Source organism: Lutra lutra, chromosome 3 (genome assembly GCF_902655055.1).
Source record: "Lutra lutra chromosome 3, mLutLut1.2, whole genome shotgun sequence".
NCBI lineage: Eukaryota > Metazoa > Chordata > Mammalia > Carnivora > Mustelidae > Lutra > Lutra lutra.
In genome coordinates, this window is record NC_062280.1 from 37,986,833 (window position 1) to 38,012,649 (window position 25,817).

The 25,817-nt window shown below is 40.9% G+C and overlaps 1 protein-coding gene and 1 non-coding gene across 2 annotated transcripts in view; both read right to left on the reverse strand.

Annotated features, from left to right (window-relative positions):
- Positions 1 to 25,817, reverse strand: part of PID1 (phosphotyrosine interaction domain containing 1) — a 232,532-nt gene that overhangs the window by 95,932 nt on the left and 110,783 nt on the right. The gene's annotated exons all lie outside the window — the stretch shown is intronic.
- LOC125096549 (U6 spliceosomal RNA) lies at positions 17,364 to 17,466 on the reverse strand. Its single transcript, XR_007126232.1, has one exon. It is a non-coding gene; the product is annotated as a U6 spliceosomal RNA (small nuclear RNA).

Consider the following 25,817-nt stretch of genomic DNA (forward strand, 5'->3'; position numbering starts at 1 on the left):
CCAGTCTGAACAGAAGGAACAGAAGAAAAGGCCATGTTTCTCTTTCCCATCTCACCCTGCATGGTGACCGTCCACGCTTAACCGGGGAGGTGGCTCCTCGGAAGAGTAGCACCCATGGCTGTGCTGTGGTGTTCACACTAATTACAATGAAAATCTGTCTGCCCAGTGGGCTCAAGTAACCATGGCAACCTACCAGCTACAGTGCTCACACTAATTACAGCAAAGAAGCTGTGAAGGGCTCCACCCGGAGACTGAAGCAGTAGCACAAAGAAGGAAATATTTCTCAAGGACACTTTGCTCTTAAGTAGCCACTGGCAACCTTGCATCGGTTCAGCTTTATCACCAAAATAAATGTCAGTTCAGTTTTACCAACTGGTGTTAACAGTTGTTAAACATAACACCCTTGAACTTTCATTATAACGGAACTGTGAATCAAAGCTCTGAATAACTACGTCATGAAGGGCAGGCTAGGAGTCATTTCAAGGGCTTTATAGCCCTCAGTCCATCTGGAATCCTGCAGAGGCACACGTGCCCTCACGTTTCTGCGACAGGCAGAACTTTCCCCACTAAGGGTGAGAGTCCCAGCAAAGCCCCCAATCGGGGAGAAGTGTGGAACCACCTGGAAAGTGGGGAGGTGACCCTGTGTGAGGCTGACGGCAAGGAAAGGAAACCACCCTTTCGGAAAGTCCCTGTTTTCTCTTTTTAAAGAAAAAAAAAAAAAACATAAAAGTCTTAAAAAAAAAAAAGAAAGAAAGAAACCATCTTTAAGAAATATCCCATGAGCAGGAGTAGAAAGTCATTGGTTGGATGGAAATGAGGACAGTGGTGATTTTCATAGTCACTGTGGAATGAATTTGAGCAAGATAATTAGGGAGCTAGCAGGTTTCTTAGGTGACTTCATGGGTCTATCTCAAGTTGGCGACTCTGAACGTAGGGGGACATCAAACTTCCTGGATCGCTTCTGTCCACCTCTCCCACAAGGCTCAGTTCCTAGGAAACTTAATTCAGCTTGTGTCACTGGCATCCAGCTCTGCTTCCGGCATGAAGTAAGTGCTCATAAATGTTAGTGGAACTCAACTGGAAACAGCAACGTCAGTAATGTCTTGACATACTGGTTTCCTGGAGCAGCCATAATGACGAACCATGAACTAAGTGGCTTCAACAACAGAAGGGTATTGTCCCACGGTTCAGGAGGCTGCAAGTCTGCGGTCAAGGTGTCTGAAGGGCCATGGTGGGGAAGGATCTGTTCCAGGTCTTTCTCCTAGTTCTTGGAATTTCCTTGGCTTGAGGCGGCATAACTCCCCCATGGTCACAAGGCATTTTCACTGTTTTATGTCTATGCTCAAATGTACCCTGTTTTTATAGACACCAGCTCTATTTGATTAAAGGCCCTCCCGACAACCTCATCGTAAACTAATTACACTTACACAACCCTGTATCTAAATAAGGCCACATTCTGAGGGACAGGACTTCAATATACACATTTGGGTGGAGATATAATTCAACCCATAACACATGAGCATAAGTAAACTTTAAGTAAATACTAGACACTTTAACACACACACACACACACACACACACACACACACTGTGAAGAGTAAAGAAACCCCATTCACACAGAAAAATTACCATGCCAGTCATGTTTTAAGAGTGATTTTTCTCCCACAAAATAAGCTCAAGCAAATTGTCCATTCTACCAAAAGGTACCACAAAATACCCATGCCAGACATGTCTTTCACTAATTAATCCTATTTAACAATTAAAAGCCAGGGTCACGGGGCACCTGGATGGCTCAGTGGGTTAAGCCTCTGCCTTCAGCTCAGGTCATGATCTCAGGGTCCTGGGATCGAGCCCCAAATAGGGCTCTCTGCTCAGCAGGGAGCCTGCTTCCCCTGCCCTCTCTGCCTGCCTCTCTGTCTACTTGTGATCTCTCTCTCTCTCTCTCTCTCTCTGTCAAAAATAAATAAATAAATACTAATAAAAGCCAGGGTCTCACAAGTCAACAGAGCTCTGAATAAATCATGCAGGTCAATTGGGCAAAATTCAATTCTTAAAGAGCCTCCACTTTTTCTGAAAGAGGCAACAAGACTTGGGACAAAGGAAGGTCTCATAAGGTTCTGGTTCCTCCACGTTCGTGTGAGAGGCAGTCACCGTTCCAGAGAAATCAAGTAAACAGTCAACGTTATAAAAGTTCTTTCGAACCCACAAGTCAGTATAAATAAATAAACACATGAAATCCAGCTTTTCCAGCCCTTAGCGCTGCAAGTTTTCCTGGACTTGGAAATTGTCACAAATCCTCATGTTTATTATTGGCAGATATTGCTAAAATTTTGAACCAAAATGCTAGAAACTGTTCCTCTATCTGCGATACACACCGTTTTGAATTTCGTATAAATGGGTTTTAGATTCAGGTTACAAATTTATCCAAGCTCATTATGTAATTAAATGTTTGATTAGGAGCAAGAATTAACATATTACACAGAAGCATATAATTTTATGAGACAAATTATTTAATCCCAATAAAGAGATTCACCATGGTAATTATCTGACCCATCCAATTCAACATATAATTCAAAATGGTTTTTCAAGTTATCTAAAAATGTAGTTATTAAGTAGATATATCAAAATGTATGCACTGCCCTATAGAGTTTTTAAAGAAATACTTGGGAAAAAGATGAGGGCATTTTAAATGGGCATTTAAAAATAATAAAGAGAGGGGAGTGATGGCTTAGTCGGTTGAACATCCAATGCTTGATCTCAGTTCAGGTCTTGATCTCAGGGTCATGAGTTCAAGACTTGTGTTGTGCTCCATGCTGGGTGTGAAACCTACTTAAAAGAGAAAGAAAAGAAAAAGGGAAAAACAAAAAGGAAAGAAAGAAAGGAGGGATGGAGGGAGGGAGGAAGGAAGAAGGAGAAGGAAGGGAGGAAGGAAGAAAATAGAAATATACAGAGAGGAAAGATCAGGGATGGAATTCTGAGGAAAGGATAAAATATTGACAGTTTTGTCATGGCAAACACTAGGTGCTTTAATTTCTTTCTTTCTTTCTTTCTTTTTAACTTGGTGACATTTGAAAATGGTATATTGAATGCATTTATTTATTTTATTTGAGACAGAGAGAGAGAGACCCCGTGCAAGCAGGGAGGAGGTCAGATAGAGAGGGAGAAGCAGGCTCTCTGCTGAGCAGGGAGACAGAATTTGGGCTCGATCCCAGGACCCTGAGATCATGACCAAAGCCTAAGGCAGACGCTTAACCGACTGAGCCACCCAGGTGCCCCTTGAATGCATTTTTAATCTTTCCGGTTATCTTGGCAAAATGGGACTAGCTGGCAGCCCTCGAACGGGAGATGGATTTGTTTTAACTGCCAGATACAATCTCTGTTAATCAACCCGAGGTCTTCAAGCACAATTTAGCTTGCTACTTCAGGAGCTGGATGGTACGCAATTGTTCACAGCTGTTTCTAATTACACCTTGATCCAATAATAACTAAATATTGTTTAACACTGTGGCAGTAACTACTTAAGAAAATGTGTGAGATCCATAATGGAAAGTAACTTTCAGGCATAAACCTGCATAAATTAGAACCTGGGGAAAACCCAAACACAATTCAGTAGGTGGCACTCTTCCCTCAGCCAGAATTTCTTCATTCTGCAGGACTGGACTATTCTCTCTCGGACAATTACCTCTATTCATTAATCCATGGAATTTTGTGTCCTAAGTCAGTATCAACACACTAGCCTCAAACATATCGCCTGGCTTCTTCTCTTTGAGATACACGGCCCAGATTTTTTAAAAAAAAAAAAAATGCTGATAACAGGTGAAACAGTAGAAAAAGAGCATGATTTCACCTGAAGTCCTTAGATAATGAGGTCAGTGTAGTGTTATTTGAAGTAAATTAATTCTTTATACCCATTAAAAACAACCCAAGTGATTTGACCTCTTCCACTGATATTCTCCAATGAGCTAATTTAAAATATTTAAACTAGCCACTGAACATGTTTCTCATCCTTGGGTGCCACTGACTTTGGGGCTGGAGAATGTGTTGGTGAAGGGCGGGGAGGACATCCTGTATGTTGCAGGATGTTCAGCAGCATCCCTGGTCTCTACCCCCAAATGCCAGTCACACCTCCCACTTGTGACAGCCCAAAATGTCCCCAGACATTGTCAAATGTTCCTGGGGACAAAATCATCTCATTCGAGATACATCAATCAACCCTTTACAATGAGGACCACTCTCTGATTTCATTGCCACGTACTGAGTTTTTCTACTTTCAATAACAGTGTTTTTTTTAATCCTATTTCCCTGATTCCAAAGGTTGATGCATGTGTTGAAAATTTTGAAGCTATAATAAGCACAAACAGGAAAACTAAAAGCCACTGGTAATTGTCCCATACTATGATAATGACTGTTAAAATTTTAAGTGCATCCTTTTATTTTCCTCTGATAAAGATGCACATAGAGTACACATAATATTATTTGATTCATTACAATCTATTTTAAACCTATTAGACCATTAAAACCTATTGCACTGCTATTTTATAAAAAGGTCTTTTATCTCTAAAAATATACTCTGTCATTAAATATTCAATTAAGCATGATTTTTTTTTTTTTGTGGCTACAGAGTCTTTCCAAGAGCTATATCATTTTTTTAAACCAAGCTCTTATATTGGGCTTTTTATATGATCTCAAAGGTTAAAGTCAATTACTTTGACTATGTTCACTTGGGATAAATCCCCAGCAATCGAAATTCTGAGTACTAACCTATTTTAGTTCTGCCTTTGTACAGAGAGAAGAAAAGAGGGAATAATGAAACAAAGAAGGAAAAAGTGCAGAGAGGAATAAAGAATGGAAGGAAGGGAGAGAGTAGGTAGTAAATGAGAAGGGATGAGTTGACTGGGGTGAGGAGGTACAAGGAAGGGAACCATAGAGGGAAGGAGAGGAGGTTGTAGGAAAGAGAAGCAGCTTCAGGAGAGGTTGATTTAGAAATGAACTTGGCTGGCTTCCCTCCCACTTTTATTCTCAGTCTTTAGGTGGTTGGTGTGGTTCATCCTCCTACAAAAATGATACCATCCCCGCCCTCCATTCAGAGAGCATACACTTTGAATTACTCTTCCTCATTCAATTCTTCCTGTAACTAGCAGACATCAGTAAAATGGTACATGAAATAAAAGTGAGAAACCTTGAAAATATTATGCTAACTATAAGAAGCCAGACAAGAAAGGTCACATATTGTATGATTTCATTTATATGAGATATCCATAAAAAGCAAATTCATTGAGACAGTAAGTAGATTAGCACTTGCCAGGGGCTGGGGACGGGGGTAGGAAATGGAGAGTGACTGCTTAATTGGTATGAGATTTCCTTTTGGAGTAATGAAGACATTCTAGAAGCAGAGAGCAGTGATGGTTGCACAACATCATCAATGTGCTGAACCCACTGGATGATACACTTTAAAATGGTTCAAATGGTCAATTCCATGATGTCCTTTTAAAAATTCATGAATCATGGGGTGCCTGGGTGGCTCAGTGGGTTAAAATCTCTGCCTTCGGCTCAGGTCATGATCCCAGGGTCCTGGGATCCAGCCCCGCATCAGGCTCTCTGCTCCACGGGGAGCCTGTTTCCTCCTCTCTCTCTCTCTGCCTGCCTCTCTGCCTGCTTATGATCTCTGCCTGTCAAATAAATAAATAAAATCTTTTAAAAAAAAATTCATGAATCAAACAAATTATAAAGGGATGTCTTTATAAAAAGCATTTGAGTTGAGCATAAAGGACTTAAAAATAAATAAAAAGAAAAGCGAGAGAAGTAATAGCTATCCTCTTGAGCACCACTACCTAGCCCTGTCTCATCTCGTCTTCGTGACAACTTTGACAAATGACTATTATTCCCATTTTACAGATAACATAAAAGAGAGACCAAAAGTTAAGTCACTGAAGGAGAGGCAAGTACTAGGCAGAATTAGCATTGGCTTCTAATTGGAAACCTTGCTCACAGAATAAAACCAGGCTAACTAGGTGGATAAAATCCTTCACTGTGGTCTCACATATGCGTAACCTCATGAGTTAACTAGACACAGATCATCCAAACAGTTATTTAGAAAAGAAGAAAAGTCCCCATACCAGCTGCCTGATTGAAATTTTCCAGCTCAAAGGAGGCACTATTGTTCAGCAGGAAAGGAAACAGGATAAAAACATAGCACACGACTCTAAATCCTTCATCCACATCCATCTCATGAGCTTAGTAAAGACTTAATCTCCCACTTTTGCCAAATGACACATGATCAACCAAATTAACTAGCTAGGTCATTGAGGCTGGGAGGGAACATTGTGAAAAAAGCCGAAAGCTTTATGCTTATAGGTCCAACTTCAGAAATCACCTTTCTCTCTTTTATTTCCCCCAGCTTTATTTAATTGACATATACACTGTGTAAATTTAAGGTATACAATGTAGTCATTTAATACATGCATAAACTGAAAAATGTTTACCACAAGATGGTTAATCAACATAACCTTCACCTCACATAATTAACATTTTTGTTTTTGTCATAGTGAGAACATTTAAGATCTACTATCCTAACACTTTCAAGAGTACAATACAGTATTGATAACTGTAATCACCACGCTGTACATTAGGTCCCTCGAACTTATTCACCTTATAAGTTTATACAACTAAAAGTGTGTACCCTTCAGTGAAGCCCTCCCCATGTCCTCCACCCCCACCCCCACCCCCAGCCCCAGGGAACGATATCAGCTTTCTGTTTCTATGAGTTCATTTTTGTTTTTAGATTCCACATATAAATGGGATCTTACAGTACTTGTCTTTTTCTGCCTAACTCATTGCATTTAGCATGATGCCCTCAAGGTCCATCCATGTCATCACAAATGGCAGGACTTCCTCTCTCTTCATGGCCGAAGTAAAGCTTAGTAGTAGGAAATACCTTGCCTTCGGGAGTTAATTTTTTCTGCTGCAGAGACTTTAGTATGGCTCATTTCTACTGAATATATACACACCACAATGTCTTCATCCATTCATCTGTCAATGAACACTTAAGTTGTTTCTACAGCTTAGCTATCGTGAATTATATGCTTCAGTGAACGCGGGGGTGCTAATATCTCTTCATGATGGTAAAAAAAAAAAAAAAAAAAAAAAGAATTTTCTCATGATGTTCGTGCCCAGAGTGAACAGACAGGAGTAGTTGATAACATTAAAGCATCCCAGGTCAAGACCTGAAGCTCAGGATGGGTAGGTTTAAAGAGGAAGAAGCACAATCATGTGAAATACAAAACTCAGATTATTCAACTCTGAGCACCAAGTTCAATGCGTACTTGTCAGTTAACTAATGAAAAGAGGCCTGAAAAAGCAGTCAGTGGACAGGATAGGAAGTTTCTCAGGTGGCCCCATAGCAAACCTCACCTCCCAGTGTTCAGGCCCTTGTACAATCCTCTCCTCTTGAGTGTGTGCTAGTCCTGAGGCTTCTAAGATGTCACTTCCAAGTTTAAGTTACAAAAAGACTCTGTCTTCTATCTCGCTTATCCTGTCTTGCTCTCTCACTTGCTGGTCCTGATGGGGGTCAGCTGATCTATGAAGAGGCGATTGTGGCAAAGAACTGAGGAGATCTTTGGGAGATAGCCAGCGAGCAACCGCTGCTTTCAGCCCAACCACCTGCAGAGAACTGAATCCCACCAGCCGCCACCTGAGTGAGCTTGCACAGGAACCTATCTCAGTTGAGCTTTTGAATAAGGCTGCAGTCCCGGCCAATGGCCCGATGGCAACCCCAGGAGAGACCCTGACGCAGAGACAGTCAGCTGACCTGCACTCAGATTACCAGTCCACAGAAACTGTAAGATAATAAATGACTGCGGCCATAGCCACTAATTTGGGGGTAATTTTTATGCAGCAATAGATAACTAGTATAAAAGAGTTATCCGAGGGGGGGGGGAACATTTTTTTTTCAACTTAAAAGAGTTTTCTGATGTTTCACGGATCAGTAAAGAGAATTGTTTCAGAAATTTAATATTCCTTCCTCTTGGACTTAGCCATATATTAATGCCCCCGAAACAAAATTCCTATATGAAAATAGCTTTATTCTGTCTCTTTTTGTGAATAAAGGCTAACGGGTTATTTACCTTCCATTAAAAAATCAATAAGGAATTGGCCCTTTCTCTCTCTGATTTAAATCTATTGGCTGACTATCCTGACCTTCAGGGACATAAACTGAAACTAAAGAAACTCTGAGCCCTATTTGACCCCCTGAGAAAATTCAGACAAATATTCCCTCAAAATTCTCAGCCCTACCTTAACCCAAACTATCCCCTGCAGCCATGGAGAAGAGCAGTGATTTAAAACATTAAGTACCAGGCTCATAGATCTTATTCCAGAACTTACCACATATCTTTATGTTTCTCTTGTAGAAATGAGCCATACTAAAGTCTCTGCAGCAGAAAAAATTAACTCCCTAAGGCAAGGTATTTCCTACTACTAAGCTTTACTTTGCTCAAAACAGTGGGGAGAAAATGCAAAAGGAAGATGAAGGATTTTTTTTTTTTTTACATTTAAGGGCTTTAATAAATTAAGTTCAGGGTCTTTTTTTAATCACAGATTTTTGCATATCTCACCAATTTCAAGTAAAATAAACTACACAAGGCAATGCCCTTTTCTGATTCCTCATAAGCAGCTGCTCTATTTAATACATTTGTGGAAGTCCCAGGAACAAAAGAGCAGAGAGAATAGAAAGATTTCTGTCAATGCAAATTCGTATGGGGAAGTAGCTTGTGACATATGTGTTTCAATGAAAAGAACTGGGGGCCTTGAGTGGAGTAAATAAAGCATCACCATTCATTTGTTTATCATTCTTTACCATAAAACACATTTAAGTTAATTTCTAACAGTAAAGATGACATTCATCTCTTACCAGAGGACTAAATTAAATCAAGGACACTAAATTCAGTCTGAGGTTTCCAATTAGATGTTAATGGTTTAAATACAATAGCTCCTGAATGAAGGAAGAGGACTGAACAAAGGTTTGAACTCAATACACTGTAAGTTCAATCAATCTTCAAGTGCTGAAAGGCAAAAATAAAGTAACAACAAGACAAGCAGACACTTCTCTGTGGGGATGAATGGAATAGGTGCACTTAGGTCAAATGCACCTGCAGCAATTACGCAGGTAATTGAAGCTCATACCCAGCACGGAGTTATGCCTTCTACTGAGAAAGCACTTTGCTAAGCTCACATATAAATATAGATACATTGAGGCATTACAAGCTGCACTGGCTGGACTCCCCATTTTTCTGTTTGAGAAACCAGAATAAAGCAAGGGAGAGACTTTGCTGGAACACAAGGAAATGTATCAGCTATTCTACATGTAAAGCAGGCAAAGTTTTCCTTCATGCATCTGTCTGGAGGGCCAAATGCAAACAAAGAGCGTAGGTTCTCCCTAATGAGAATGCGGGACCTCAGCTAGACTTGAGAAATCACGTGCCAGGAGCAACACACACAAGTTCTCAGGGCCCTGGAGGATAACAGGCAGCAAACGGTCTTTGCCTCCATTATCAAATCGGAGCTGAAAGCAGCCTCTGCCCTCTTCTCCTGGGCCTTTGGAAGGTGGGAGGAGACATGATGTCCACAACCGCAGGTGTGCAAAGACTCGCACAACTGGTGTGCAAGATTTCTTCTAAAAGACCATCATGCTCATCAACTATTTTTTTAGCTTTGTTCAGGCATAATCGACAAATGAAAACTGTATATATTCAAGGCATAAAATTTGATGCTTTGGTGCATGTATGCATCATAAAATGCTCACCGCGACGATGCTAATTAACATAGGTATCACCTCCTGTGGGTTATCTCTCATGTGTGTGGTGAGAACACCAAAGAACGGCCCTCCAAGAAAATTTCAAGTATACAATATTGTTAACCATCATCACCATGCTACACGTTAGATCCCCAGGACTTACTCGTTCTGCACAACTGAAACTTTGTAACTTTGACCAACATCTCCCCACTTTTGCCACCCACCCCCAGCCCCTGGCAGCCACCATTCTGCTCTCTGTTTCAATGTGTGACTGTTTTAGATTCCACAGGTAAGTGAGCTCATGCGGTCTCTCTTTTTGTGACTGGCTTGTTTGCATAATGTCCTCCGGCTCCATCCACGTTGTCACAAGCTTCTCAGGATTTCTCGGGCAGTCTTTCTCCTCTATCTGGCCATCCCCAGAACTCAACTGAAATCCCCACTCTTCAAAAAGGGTTCCAAGAGCCTCCTGTGGAGACCACCCCCCCACCAAACCCCCTGACACATCCTCTCAGCCTTCCCTAAAATACCCATTTGACTGCTGAGGGATCACCGAAGCCAAACAAAAGAGGAAACATGACACCCTCGGCTCCCAGGGCTCTCCATCACCATCTCACAGTGTCTAACTGTATACACTGATTTCCTTCTCAGAAAAACAAGAGGACTATTTACGGTAGACATTTGTTTCTATTGTTGTGCAGCGTCTATTTCTCCCCTGCAACAGTCACAACATATCTGATTTTCCTGTGGGAGCCCAGGTGGGTCTGAGCAGCTCCTCACAGGAGACATGTCCAGGCTAATAAACTCCTCCCTGGGCCACAGAGATGTGTTGGGTCTGTGCAGGTGACCTGAGCCTGTCCACGCAAAGGACCTGTATGGGGATAGGAAGGGAAGCAGGAAGTTGGGAGAAAGGGAGTAAGCAGGGACAACAGGAAAGGATCAGAAAGAAAAAGGATGGGAGGAAAGAGCACTGAGAGAAAAGAGAAGGACAAGGACCAGGAAATGAAGGGGCAAGGAAATATACAGCCTCCTCACACCAAACACGGCCTTACAATACATGCATTCTTAATCTTGCTTCAACAACATCATCACGGCACTTAGCCCATCTTTAGTCAAGCTTAAACAAAGAAGGAAAGGGGCGCCTGGGTGGCTCAGTCAGTTTAGCGTCCGACTCTTGATTTCGGCTCAGGTCGTGATCTCAGTGCTATGAAATCGAGCCCCACATCAGGCTCCACACTCAGCAGGGGGGCCGCTTGAGATTCTCTCCCTCTGTCCCCCCATCTCTTTCTCTCTTAAAATAAATAAATAAATCTTAAAAGAGAGAGAGAGAAGAAAGAAGAAAAGGATATAATGTCCCAAATGCCACCTTCTTCACAGTGATGATGTAATCATCAGTTAGAAAGTGATGGAGCCTGAAGATGAATGACTACAGATTAACAAACTGAGTAAAGAATCTGTTTATCTTTCAAATACAATGAAATAAATTTTACTCCTTTAATAGTATCTGGAACTTTCCATATTTTGTATAATGCTGATCTTCGTATTTTTCCCTTCCAGGAAGCTGTGCTATGACTTACTGAACAAGATATTAAAAAAGAAAATGAAACTCCTAAGTCTAAGTGGGAACCCCCAACATTGGGAAACTCTTTTCTACTTGCTACAAAGGAACCTTGATTTATCAATGTGGAATTTGCCCCTGCACTAATGAACCATCTCAGCTATCATGGACGGCTGCTAGTTGCCAATAAATTTCAGAGTCTGGCCAAAGCTGGATGAGCTGCACTTCATTTTGATGTCTTTAGCAGCTACACAAGGGATTACGAATTCTTTTCTTATCTCTTCCACCATACAGGAAGGAGGAGCACTGTCACCAGAGAACTGGTCCACAAATGAAGAAAGAGACAGGAGAATTCTGCTTATCCATCCACTTGTTAACAGGATCATCCAGTCTGACAAGTCTTGGCTTTCTTACCTACCAGGGGTCCAAGAGTGGAATCTGGTCTGGATGTAGATATCTGACACCAGCCCATCACTTCCTCTGCCCAGAACAATGAGGCAGACGTCAATGAATGATCTTGGCATGCTCTTCCACATACCAGGGGGCAGCCTCGATGTCTGCAGCACCACAGACAAGGTTCTCCATTTCCAGAGTAAGCTATCTACACCCCAGGAGGTGTGTGATAGAATCGCCTTGGCTGGGGATACAATACACTAGAATTTCTATGCATGGTTATTTTTATCTTCAAAAATATGAAATAAATTCAGCACGAATATAGAGATGGACACCAGCACCAGCTGGTCCACATGTCAGATGTGGAGCTAGAAGTCTCCTACAGGTGAGAATTCTGTTGTGAAAAGGAGGGGAGCCCAGGTGGCTCAGTTGGTTAAGCATCCGCCTTGTGATCCCAGGGTCCTGGAACTGAGTCCAGCATTGGGCTTCCCACCCAGCTGGGGAGTCTGCCTCTCCCTCTCTCTCTCCCTCTGCTCCTCCTCCTCCTCCCTGCTCCTGCTCCTAATCTCTCTCTCACACACTCTCTGTCTCTCTCCCAAATAGATAAATAAAATATTTTTAAAAAGAGAGAGAGAGAATAAAAAGGAGAAGAACTTGATGCGGACACCTCACTCACATGATCTCTCAGGTCATCATTATAGCTCACATTTGCCCATCTCAGTGGATTTATGGGTCATATTATCTGGTTTTAACAAAAACCCAGCTGAGGTTCCTGCACACAAATGGCAGATTTTAGATAATAAAAAGAATATACCATAAGCAGACAACAAGAAAACGACAGAGTTGATACACTCCCTTGCCCTCTCCTCTTGGTACGTCATCTTTTCCATCTCATTCTGGGGTGAAACTGATGATCTCATTGGGTCCAACAAGATTAGCTGAAAACCCTGACATCAAAGCCATCTGAGATTTGGTTTGACATCACTATTACTAAAGAAGAGCCTTGCCTAAGTTAATAGTAATCATCGCAATGAAGATAGATATACAATACCATGTATTTCAGATTTAGCTCATTCTCCTAAGATTTCCATTCTGTATCTTTTTTAAAATACACATCGTGTGTGAGTAACAAGTACATAGATTTAACCTACATATTCACAAATTTATAGAGATCATTAATGAATATTTATTTTGTTTAAACAGACACATGATTTTAAAAAGAAAAACTGTGTAAAGTCCGTAGCAGTGGATTTTAGTGAGTGAATAATGAGTGAATAAACTAATTGTTTCTTTGTTGCAATAGTCTCCAAATTCCCTTCCTTTGGCTCTTTTTCTCAATGACTCCAGCATACATATGACAGAATGAGTTATCTTCCTCCCCATTCTCTCTTTCCTGAGACGTGATTCTTAAAAAGGAGAAATGAAATCAAGATTCTATTGGCATAAGAATGACAGATGCAGCAGGTTTTTGCTATAGAAGAGTCCATTTTTGTCATAAAGTTTGTCTTACAGAAGATTTATGTGCAGGGCCCTAAAGCCCCCTGGAGCTCCCTGCCCCCAAGTCAAATACTCCTGAAGGGCCTGGAACCTTGGGAGAGTATAGATGGGGATGCAAGGAAGGGACAAAGAATAAAAGGGCTTTTGGAAACTTCTGGAATGAGAATAAGCAGGAGAGGACAGAGGAGAGAGCTTTTTATCCATAACCAAGATGGGCTCCGAATGAGCTGGTGAGCTAACCGAGCAGAAAAGCAAACACGTGTTTTGTACCATCCCATGAAAAGACTATCAGTAATGTCTTTGTGATGATGGACGTCTTTTCTGCCCTAGCGAGTATTATGGGATAGCCAGATGGTGACATGTAAGAATTCCAGCACTGCTCAGAAGTGGCAAGACACAAGTTTTAAAGAGAATGCATTAATCCATCAACGTGGGGAGAAACTAATTTCGGTTGGATCTTTAGCTCACAAAGTAGCTTTCCTGTGTCCCAGGATGATATACTTTATTTATTCCCATTACTTCCTGAGCAAATTATTTTTTAATTCCTGGATTTGGTTTATGAAGATGCCTGGTGACTCATAAACGCCCATGTGACTAATGTCTCATTTAGAGATCTCAGTATGTACAGAAGCCCTGACATCATTTCTCTTGCCAAGAAATGAAGGTGTCATATTTTCAGGAAAAACAAAGAAATGAACAGCCAACACACCAAGGAACACATCTGCACCTGTTGTCACAGTGGTTTTTATCATTTACTCGCTAGGTAATCAGGGGTTGAAATACTCAGAGATACAATAATCTATACAAATATCTATACAAATTTAAGAGCATAGTTTATGACCTTTTTTATGATCTGGCTTATTTATTACCACTTTCACATTTATCTCTTTTGCTACCATGATGTCTGTAGTTTATTGACCTTTCCATTCAAACCGAGGGGAGCTATATCTGAATAAGAATGGTATTTTATTGACACAGCTCTACTCTTGTGAAAACCTGGAAGTACTTTATAAATATTTCTTTCAACTTGAAAGTAAGTTAAGGATAGCTGTTTCCATCTTAGATGAAGATATAAAACAAGAGAAGTTCAAACCACTATTAGCAATGAAAGGACCAAACAACTGAGAGGGTAAAGATGGCAAGTTGACCTTAGACATCCATGTCTTCTCCAGACTCCGCTAAACTGTCATAATGAACATTTTTAAGTCAGAAGCACAAAAGGACAAAATGAATGACAGAAGAGAAACAACTTATTAGAGCTTCCAACAGAGATCTGGAAACTTTAGGAAACCCAGTGAGTCTACACAGACACATGCTCCAAACCAGGTATTATAAAACTGCTGTACCATGAAACTATGTATCTATGTATGTATCATGTAACTATGAAACTCATGTATCATGTTTCTTACTTCTCAAATGGTTCCACAACTGAGAAGGAAAGTAGAAATTTTACTTAAAATTTACTTAAAATTTTACTCAGTACAAAATACCAAGAAATAAGAGTGTCCAAATTGAAAAGATACACAATTTCCCAACTATAGGAATGAGGGTGGTAGAATCCACATCAAGGCACCTAGTCATGAAATTTCAGAGCACAAAGAACATAAAGAAAATCCCCAAACTTTTCAGAGAGTAGAGGGAGAAGAAAGTCACATGTAAAGGAACATCACTATCTGGATCAAATGGAATCAGATCCCTCAAGAGTAAAGGGTATAGTAGAAATCAATGAACACCACCTCCATAGCTTTAAGTAGAAATTATTTCCAATCTTCATTTCTATACCCAAACTTTCAAAAAGGTGAGGCTAGAATAAAGAAATTTTCAGACATACAAGGCACACAATTATTACTTCTTGAACGCATACTCCAGCATAACAAAGAAGGAAATCAAAAGGAGAGGAAGCAAACAGAGGAATATCCACCTCAAGGGAGAGAAGTCCCCAAGTCACAGCAGTGAGAAGGGCCTAAAGGCCAGTAATCTGTCAGGTTACTGTTACTGATTACTGAGCACAACAGACTCTGAAAGAAGCTCAGGAGAACATGATAAAGAATACGCTATCTCCACAAGTGAGTGGCTAAGCTACACATGGACGGGTATATGCCAAATCAGAAAGTGCATCTGAGAAAAATTAAGTATATATAAAATAATGTCAAATCTAAAAATAGTAAGACTCTGGATTCAAAAAATACTATGCAAAAAAAGGAAATAAAATCATGGTGTCTTGACCCACTCTTCAGTTATCACACAGATAGTAACTAAAATTTCAAAAGTAACTATGTTAGGAATATGGAGGAAGGCAAGTGGGTAGAGTTATTAGGGAGCTAAATCTTTATCTACCAAACTAGCCAAAAGAGAGTACCTAAAATGGTAATAGTATAGCATTTGAAATAGGAAGAAAAGCATGAGAAGAAACAGCTAAAATAATTACAGTTGGAGCAGGACTGGGGTATGAGAGGGATGTGGGGGACACGTAAACAGTTTATGTTTCATTTTTCATTACTATTTGATAGAGTTTTTTTGGTGTTTTTTTGTTTTGTTTTGTTTTTTTGGTAAATCCCTGCAGGTATTCCTTTGACATAGTTTTAAAACTTAAGTCAGAAAAAAAATCACTTGCAAAGAAAGTCTAGGCTTATATGAGGTTATATTCAGTCTATATCTCCTGATGCTTCTGTATTTAATGAACATTTTCCATTTAACAAACAAAAAAATTAAACCAGTCCTTCCAGTAACAGATGCACTCATGATGTAATATGCAAGTTCCTTTAGTGTAAAAAGTAAATAGAACACTGAAAAAAAAATTACTTGACCAAAAATATGTAGAAAATATAAACTTGAAAATGTCTTTTAAACGTTACCTTCTTACATTTACGCACCAGATTTTAGCCTTAAGTTACCTTAACCTTGTAACCATCTCAAGCAAGTTGTACAGTCTCTGCTGGAACCATAAAGTATATTATTAATGAGTTTTTACCAACTTAATTGGTTTTCTGTGTGGTGTTTCTATAGGTTGCCCCACAAATGAAGTCTACCACAGAGGAACTACATTTTATCCAAGGAATTAATCCAGGAAAAGTTGTAAAGTAATTAACATATTTCCCAAATAAATGAACCCTAAATTCAGATAATGATTCAACTAAATTTTCAGAACTAAACCAACAAATTGTTTCAAAGACAAATGATCTAAACAAGAAGTCATGAGGGGAAATTAGTTTCATAATGAGAAAGTTCTCTCAGACACACATGTTATACTCATGATATTTTCCATATCATTTTCAAAATTATCCTTAAAGCTTTACTGAGGGAGGGGAGGCAAAACATTATTCTCCTTCCCTGTGGTAGAACTGTGGAATTTTTTACAAACGTGTTCATCTTTTTTTTTTAATGTTATTAATGTTATGTTATTTATATTATATATTACATATATATTATATATTATATATATACATTATATTATATATATAATGTTATTTAATGTTATGTTAGTCACCACGCAGTATGTCATTAGTTTTTGATATAGTGTTCCAAGATTCATTGCTTGCATATAACACCCAGTGCTCCACGCAGTACATGCCCTCCCTATATGCAGGTGGAGTCCCATGACCAGGTGGGATTTATCCCTGGGATACAAGGGTGGTTCAACATTTGCAAATCAATCATTGAGATAGAACAAATTAATAAGAGAAGAGAGAAAAACCACCTGGTCCTCTCAAGTGATGCAGAAAAAGCATTTGACAAAATACAGCATCCTTTCCTGATTAAAACTCTTCAGAGTATAGGGACAGAGGGAACACTCCTCAATTTCAAACATACTCATCTAACATGTCATCTATAAACTGTCAGGACTTAAACCTGTGATTCCATTCAAAATTTTATAATAGCTCTTCCTTTTCAGAAATTTTGATAAAGTAAAATAAAACAAAAAAAATTTGGCTTAACATAGGATCAAGATACTTCCACAGACCAATGCTCCTCATTTTTCTGTATTTTAAAGTGGCTTTTTGAATTCCAATGAAAGTATTTTCTTGGGCTTAAGAAATAACATAACCTAAACAACTGATTAACTGGGACCATTATATTTCTTTTTGCTTAGAAATTTTGGCATCTCTAGAATTCCTCATTTTTTTTTTTTTAAATATGGAAAGCTTCACGAATTTGCATGTCATCCTTGCGCAGGGGCCATGCTAATCTTCTCTGTATCATTCCAATTTTAGTATATTTGCTGCCAAAGCAAGCATTAGAGTCCCTCATTTATAAAGAAACTGTCTGTAATGGGCCAAGTAAGACCACCCCAAAATAGTAGGTCCTCTTCCCTGGAACGTAACATATTACCTTATAAGGAAAAAGGTCTTTGCCGATTTGATTAAAAATCTTGAGCTGGGGAGACTATCCTGGATTATCACAGGGGCACAAAATCCAACCACAAGTGGGATGCCTGGGTGGCTCAGGGGGTTAAGCATCTGCCTTCAGCTCAGGTCATGATCTCAGGGTCCTGGGATCGAGCCCTGCATCGGGCTCTCTGCTCAGCAGGAAGCCTGCTCCCCACCCCCTTCTCTGCCTGCCTCTCTACTTGTTATCCCTGTCCATCAAATAAATAAATAAAATCTTAAATAAATAAACAAACAAATAAATAAATCCAACCACAAGTTTCCTTACAAGAGAAAGGCAAAGGGGGGTTAGAAATGGGTGGAAGAGGAGGGGGTAGTGTGATTACACAGGCAGACACTGGAGTGATATGGTCACAAGCCAAGGGCTGCCTGCAGCACCATAAACTTCAAGAGGCAAGGAGCCGATTTTCTTCTACCACCTCCAGAGAAGCTCCTGGACACCTGACTCTTGCCAGGGATACCTATCTTGGACTTCTGGCCCCTAAATGTATGGAGAATAAATTTCCATTTTAACCACTGAGGTTGCCACTAAGCAGCCTGCCACATCATCCCTGCAAATACATTTGAGTAGGTTCACAATTGTTAGACTGTACACACCAGACCCGTACGACACCGACCATGTCGCAAGCTAGACAGAAAAATGTCACTTTCCCTGAAGTTACGGAAATTCTGATTTGGGTGAAGAGAAGAAACAAAAGTCTAAGTCAGGGTGACTTAGAAGAAGCTGTTTTCCAAAAAGATCGAACTAGAATGGAGTTTCTTCATGTAAACTTTTGTCCAAATAAATATTTCCTCTTTAAAATGTATTATTAAAAACAAATTACCAATGTAGTATTTATTCATTGTTGACAATTAAGAAAATGCAAAAAAGAAAAAAAAAGAAAAAGAAAATCACAAGTTTTACCCATAATCCTGCTATTCAGGGATCACTTCTGCTCATATTTCAGTATTTCACAAAAATAAAATCCTACTAGCATTTTGCAACCAGGTTTTTATTTCATTTAATACGTGATGAACATTTTCCACACCAGTATAATTTCCACAACATAATTTTTAATGACTGCATGTTTTCCATAGTGCTGTGGAACCAAAATATTATAATATCTCTTCTAGGCACTTAGATTATTTTCCCTTTTTTCACTAATGAATCTTTGCTGATCTCCCAAGAGTTTCTGAAGACAAGAAGTAAAATAGACAGTGACATTTGGAGATGTAGGAAGACAGAGTCTTTGACATGAGTCCAAAGGTTAAGCTTTAAAGCCATAACTGGTTCCCTAAAGTGCCCATTTTTCAGGCATAGCCCCCACAGTGTGGGGCACCAGGAAACAAATAGTTTGAAGGTGTCAAAGATCCCCAGAGAATACCTCAATGGGGCCAACAGCTCTACTGCCTCCACCGCAGGGTAGAGCGACCCCATAAAGAAGCCTACCATCCCACTCAACAAGCACTCAGGCAAAAGGATAATCTATACTCTAAACACTTCGATCTGCTGAAGTGAAAACAATCCCTCATATGAAAAGATGTTAGTCATCAAATAACAAAAGTGAGCTCATAAAGGGTGAAAAGCTTTGCTGAAGCCACCACAGCTGTCAGTGGGAAGACCAAAGGACAGAATTCAAAGTCCTAAGTGGAGACTCGCAGCCAAAAAGTTTACAACCACAAAGTATTCTCCCATGCTAGGCACCACAGCTTTGGCGTAAGCAGTGTGTATGTCAAACATATACACAAAGACCATTCTAGAACAACATACGAGGGCTTCAACCATCCCAGAGCGGTTTCCATTTTCTCCCCTCAATGCTTCCGAGACTGGAACAGGGTGGCCAGGAGAGTGGGCACCATGTGTAGGATGAAATAACAGGAATAAGACGGAGGACAGTTTCAGTGTCTGGTGGGGAGGACCCTCCTTGGGTTCTCATAATGTTCCTTTTCTGGTGATTCTCCTTTCTCTCTGTGGTCCTCAAACATTAGAAGTGGGTACACACTTCCATGTGTAAGTGGGTGTGCCTACCTCACTCCTTCCTCTTCTCACAGCCCCAATATCCTTGAGGGACAAGACCTCTATGAAATTCCACCTCCATATAACAGTACCCTTTGGGTGTTGCCCACAGGTGGTCTCATAGAAACTTCAAATTTCATAAGCTTGAACTCATGACCTCTGAAATCCCACTTCTCTCTCTCTGCCTTGAAGAATGGGTTGCCCAATTAGAAACCTGGAACGAAAGCCTGAAAGGGGGGGCTCAAGATTTCTTCGATGAATGAGAACATTCCTCCCACCCTCACCCACCAGGAAGACAAAAGCCCCTCGGTGCAGAAGGCCAAACCACTGCTAGCTGATGGTCACTCAGGACTGTCTACACGGGGCCCTGGAGAGTAGCCGATTCTCAAACTGAGGCTTATCTCATCTGTGCCAGAATATCTCCCGTATATATTCAAGGAGCTGAGCTGGGCTGTAACACAGAAGGAAAGTACACCTCCCCTCCTCCCATCCCCCCACCACTCTGCAACCTGAGGCTTTGCATTTGTTCCTACTGCCACTGCTCTTCCTACAGAATGTATTTGTCCTCCCTTAGGTCATTAAGCCTATTTTTTTTTTTTTTTTGTAGTGGACACCTTTTTGCCTCTCTAGCATCTCCTTCCCTCTTCCCTCCAGTTGGAATTTGCCAACTCCAAAGCAAATACATTTCAATGACTTAAGTCAATTCCAGTTAGATTTTCTGTTATTTCAACCCAAAGGATCCCAAACCATTGTTTACCTTTGTGCCCCTATTACCATCTGGGAAATCCTGAGAGCATGCAGTGTATTCCTGCAGATGAAGAAAGAAATGAGAGAAGAAAGTTAAGGAGGAAGTGGGGGAAGGGAGAAGAAGGAGGGAAGGGGAAATTGACGAAGAGTAAAAACTGCAGAAAAATAAAAGCTTGTCTCTTAAACAACAGATGTTAGCTCACACCAACTTTACCTTTCGAGTAAATGTGCTTTGATTTGTTTACAGGAAAGTCTGAGAAAGAATAAAGAGAAAATGGATTAGAATTAGACACCATTTACTCCAAATCTGGAGATTTACAGTTTGGTTTGAACCAAAAGGTTTAAAGAGCTGATGAGGACTCCATGCTTGACTCTTAACTTCATATGTTATTAGTCTTTATTTTATTTGTATTCTGTCTAGATATTGAAAGCAGAGATGCATTTTTCAAGGAGAGAATCTGCACAGTTAGCAGAACTGGACTCATGCCCTGCCCAAATCACCTACACCAAGAAAAGGCCACAAAATGCATTCAATGAGAATGACGATACGGTATAATCAATGTTTCTCCCTCATGTGAGTGGGTAAAAGCAGGGCCTTTGGCTAAAATGAAAAAAATAAAAATAAAAAAACATGACTACATGTCTAATTAAATACAAAACTGATCCAATAAGCACAAAAATATGTGTGAAATAGATACATGTGATGCTAATTTTAAATACATTGAAATTCAAGTAAGAGCCCTCATCCTAAGTAGGGCGGCTGGAATTCACTTCTAAGACTGGCCATCCTACATGGGAGTAAAATGGTAGGATCTGAGGACTGCCTGCAAAGCCTTCATTCAGCTCAGGAACCTCTCCATCTCGTGCAACTGGGATTCAGCCCCGTCCTTCCTGAGAGCTGGTGACTACTGCACTTACTTCTGAACACACGAACCTCAAGAAGAGTAATAGGAAAATCATCCTGCTGTATGAATCACAACTCCCTTCTTGGGAATTATATTGTTTGATGGCTTCTGCCCTCACAAAGGGGAACAGACAGTGAGCGTCTTAGATGGGACTTCACATGATGCAAAACCAGGTTGCCTCCCTTGGGGGAAGGAGAGATTGGGCAGATGGGGCGTTCTGTAGGAGAGGAGGTCCAGGTGAGGCCCTGGTGGGGCCCGCGATGAAGTATGAGGGGACAGAGGCAGCTTGATGCCCACTGAGCTGCAGAATGAACACAAGGGCCCTTTCATCCTGAGCGATGAGAGAACCAGGGATGGGGGGAGGGTGGGGTGCAGGAAGAAATATTATATGCTCAGTTAGCCCTCTTCTCTACCAACTCCCAAAGCCTGTCTGGTGGTCGAGAAGAGCCAGACCTGGAGACCTGGAGACCAGTCTCAAAACGCTAGCTGTCCCCAGCTGAGCAGGTGCAGAGGAAAGACAGCCAGGTAAACCAGAGCCAAGGCAGGCAGACTCAAATCCAAACAGGAGACCTATTAAGCAACTGCCCATTTTCCTGCCTTTCCTTCTTGCTTCTTCTACCTCTTGTCTTCCCAGGTATGTGTCCTCCATGTCATCTTCCGTCTTCAACTCATCAGCGTATTTACACTCAAACTACCGCCATTCACAAACTTTGTGAAAGGTCATAAATGAAAGATAAATGTTATAGCATGTGTTAGATCCCAATTACGTGTCAGCATCTTTGTTTCAGCATTGCTACTATTTATTTTGGTTCGAAACTATAAATGCCGTAAAGCTGAGGACTATCTCGTGAAACAGAGCATGGGCATCCAGGAGCTCGATGGACATTTCGTGTTCCATTTCCTATGCATGTTTTATAAGGAATGTGACTTTGCATTGTGGACTCTCTCTCTCTCTTGGTTTTTCAAAAACCAAATTGGAAAGCCTGAGAGGTATATTAGGGGTAAAATTATATGACATTTTTATTTATTTTTTTTTTCAGTGTTCCAAAATTCCTTGTTTACGATACTTTTAGTACACGATCCCCAATCATTTCTGGGTTTTGTGAACCAAGACAAAATTCGAGTCCAATTGAATCAAGTAAATTTGAGCCTTGGACCTTTAGATGAAAGAACGCCTGCAATACAGTGATCTTAGTTCTAGCTGAATGAAGACGAAGAAACTGAGGCTCGCAGAAGCAAAATGACTTGCTACAATCACATGACAGAGCCAGTTTTGAGAACTATCTTAGGACACACATGGGAGTCACTCGAGGTCATGAAGAGGGGTTGGAATCTGCTGGGGAGGAGCAGAGGCTATGGAGACATACTGATGAAGTTCAAATGCAGGCTTTGCCAGTCACTCTCTGGATACTCTGGTACAAGAAAGAACCTCTCTATGCCTCAACTAACTCACCTGTGAAATGGGGCCAGAGATGGCCCTTGAACTACTGGATGGTCATGAGGACCCAGTGTTTCTATGCCATGAAAAGGGCACAGGAGAGTGCTTAATGCATTCCTAAACATCAGCTCTTTATCATTACCATCATTTCTGTATTATTAGTATTTTATCACTAGTTATTATTATCATCAACATTACCACCATTTCACAAAGGCTTTGAGAACTATGGCAATTAGGCCCAGAAATAAGTCAATCCAACAAAGAACAGCGCCCCCTGTAGGACAGAGGCAGCACTTACAGGCGCCGTAGGTAGAGCACACATAGGATGCACAAATTACACAGCCCAGTTCTTCCTTGGACGTCAGCCTCCTGGTCAGCTTCGGCAAACCCATTCTAGTTCCCTCCTCCACGGCCCTGGCCGATCTCCCGCCTCCCCAGGTGTGACTCCACTTAGGTCACTTACGTGGCTCTTCTCACACATCACTCTGCAGCTCAGGTCCTCAAGCTCCAGGCAGTGCCTGGGCCCCACAGTCATGTAAATTGCAGTCTAATTTTTTTTTTTTTTTTAAGTTCCTGAACATTTATGCAGTCTAATTTTTTTTTAAACTTTTTTTTTAACTTTTTTTTTTTTTTAAGATTTTATTTATTTGACAGAGAGAGATCACAAGTAGACGGAGAGGCAGGCAGAGAGAGAGAGAGAGAGAGGGAAGCAGGCTTCCTGCTGAGCAGAGAGCCCGATGTGGGACTCGATCCCAGGACCCTGAGATCATGACCTGAGCCGAAGGCAGCGGCTTAACCCACTGAGCCACCCAGGCGCCCCATATGCAGTCTAATTTTTAAGTGCAGGTTCTTTTCTGCCTGCTAAGCTGAGTGCCTGCATCAAAATCGCTGGGAAGAACGTCCGGAAACCTGCCCCCTGGGGTTTGCTGATACAGCCCTGGGGATTTATGGATTCAGGCGCTCGTCTATTCCTTCCACTTGACTACAAATTGCATTACCTGCAACGTCTGCCTTGATGCCTTTCTCCACAATTCCATGTACACAGAAGGTCTGCCATGACTATGAATTAAATAAATGTTTGCTAACAAGTCAAAGCCACCTAGGATTCTGTGGTGCAAGGCAGGAGAAGCTGGGTATGATCAACCATGGTTGTTGCTGCTGCAAAATCAGAAACAGCATCGGATACTCTGGAAATCTCCAACAACAGCACGGGCAGGCGCGTCCTAATGGTATGCAATGGGTTTTGCAGTGAAATAACTCCACTCCAGGAAAAAAAAAGAAAAAAAAGAAAAAAAAAAAAAACAAACGTGGCAGCAGTAGAGGAAAACACACACAAAGACCCAGCTGCCCACAACATGAATAGCCTGGCAGGGCAATCCCATCAGAACCCACAGAGAATACAGATCAGAGGGAAAGGCGAAATCTGACATGAACCAGAGCCTCGATGGTACTAACCATAACCCACTTTCAACTCCCTTTTCCTGTACTCTGCTCCCTCCTGCCTCTCTCCCTCCCCCAAACCCACAGTTATGCAGGCAGGACTAGAGAGCTATTTAGGGAAAAAGACCTAGCAGTGTGTGCAGATGGAGGGTCCTGTCCGCTGGCCCCGCAGCTGGGCCTGGGCTACATTATGCTCATTATTCCTGGCAGGCGTGAGCCCGAGAGAGAGCTCCTCCTTCTGCAGCTGGCATTTTGTGAACCAAGTTACTCCTAAGAATCAGAGAGGAAGCATTGCATTTTGTTTCTGTGGATGGTGGGGAGACCAAATGGGGAGGTCAGGACATTCTAAACAGAAATTTCAAGGCTCAAACGTGGAACTTTTTTGTTGTTTCTTATCGCAAGAATGTGACTCTGAACACAAACATGAGATTGTCATTGAGAATTAAAGAATGTAACTCCAGTGCATTTAAGTTAAAATATAACTGTATAAAGGGCATTATAGTATACAAGTTGAAGAAGGATACATTGGGTGTTTTCTTCCTTCAAAGAGAATCATAAAACTGGAGTTGGCCCAGATCCCTGATTCCAGTTCATGATTATCCACACCTGGAATCTTATCTTCAAGATTTCTAGGGATGGCGAGTTCACAAACTTTCTATAGCCCAGTGGACTGCGTTTTACACCTTGAATGCCAAAGTTCTTCCCTGTGTCCTGGTGAAATCACTGATGATCTCCCTTTGTCTAGCTAGACATACTGATGCCAGGGCAAACTCACTCTCTTCTGTGTGCTCTTCTGAATTCCTTCTGTTTTTCCCAACATCCTTTTAGAGGTAAAATAAGCAAACACAACCTAATGCAATACACACAGAAAAATTACTCCATGAATCTCAAACCTTATGCTCCTTTTAAGGAAAATGATAGGTTTTTATTCTCCTAGCAGTATTTCTTTCTCTTTAGCAAATATTTCTCTCTCTCTCTCTCTCTCTCTCTCTCTCTCTCTCTCACACACACACACACACACACACACACACACACACACACACACATATTTCTTCCATATCCCGATTGGATTGCTAGGTCTTTTATTCTGTAACTGCATTTTCCCCCTCCCATTTAAACACACTCCGCAGCCTTTATCAAACGAAACTCTTCTTCTTTCACTTGTCCCTAATGACTTCATCTTGCTTTTGAGGGACCATTTTCCCCAATAGGAACAGAATTCAAAATGACTCTAGGAAATCTCTAAAGTATGTATAACACAATTTGATCTCATATCACTTTCAAATTTAATGAGTATTTTTATAATTCTTTGTATCATCAATTCACCAAAAGCATCGCACACATGGGGACCGAAGGCCAGCTCTATGGATCCCCTGTCTCCTGTTGGAACAGAGCCTCTGGCAAGTGCTCTCTGGAAGCTGAAAGTTCACCTTAGCATACTTACCATTTAAAATCACTTTTTTTTTTTTTTGATGGGAGTCATATAACTAACTCTCTTGCCCAAATCTGACAGTTCCCCACAGTAATTAGAAGAAAGTCAAAACTCTTTGCCACTGCGATGACAAGGCTCATTCTATACCCAGACTCTTGCCTGACCGCACCACAGAACACAATTTTCTCAACTTCTGGGTTCTACTGCCCATTCCTCTCTATTACAAAGCACACACAGAC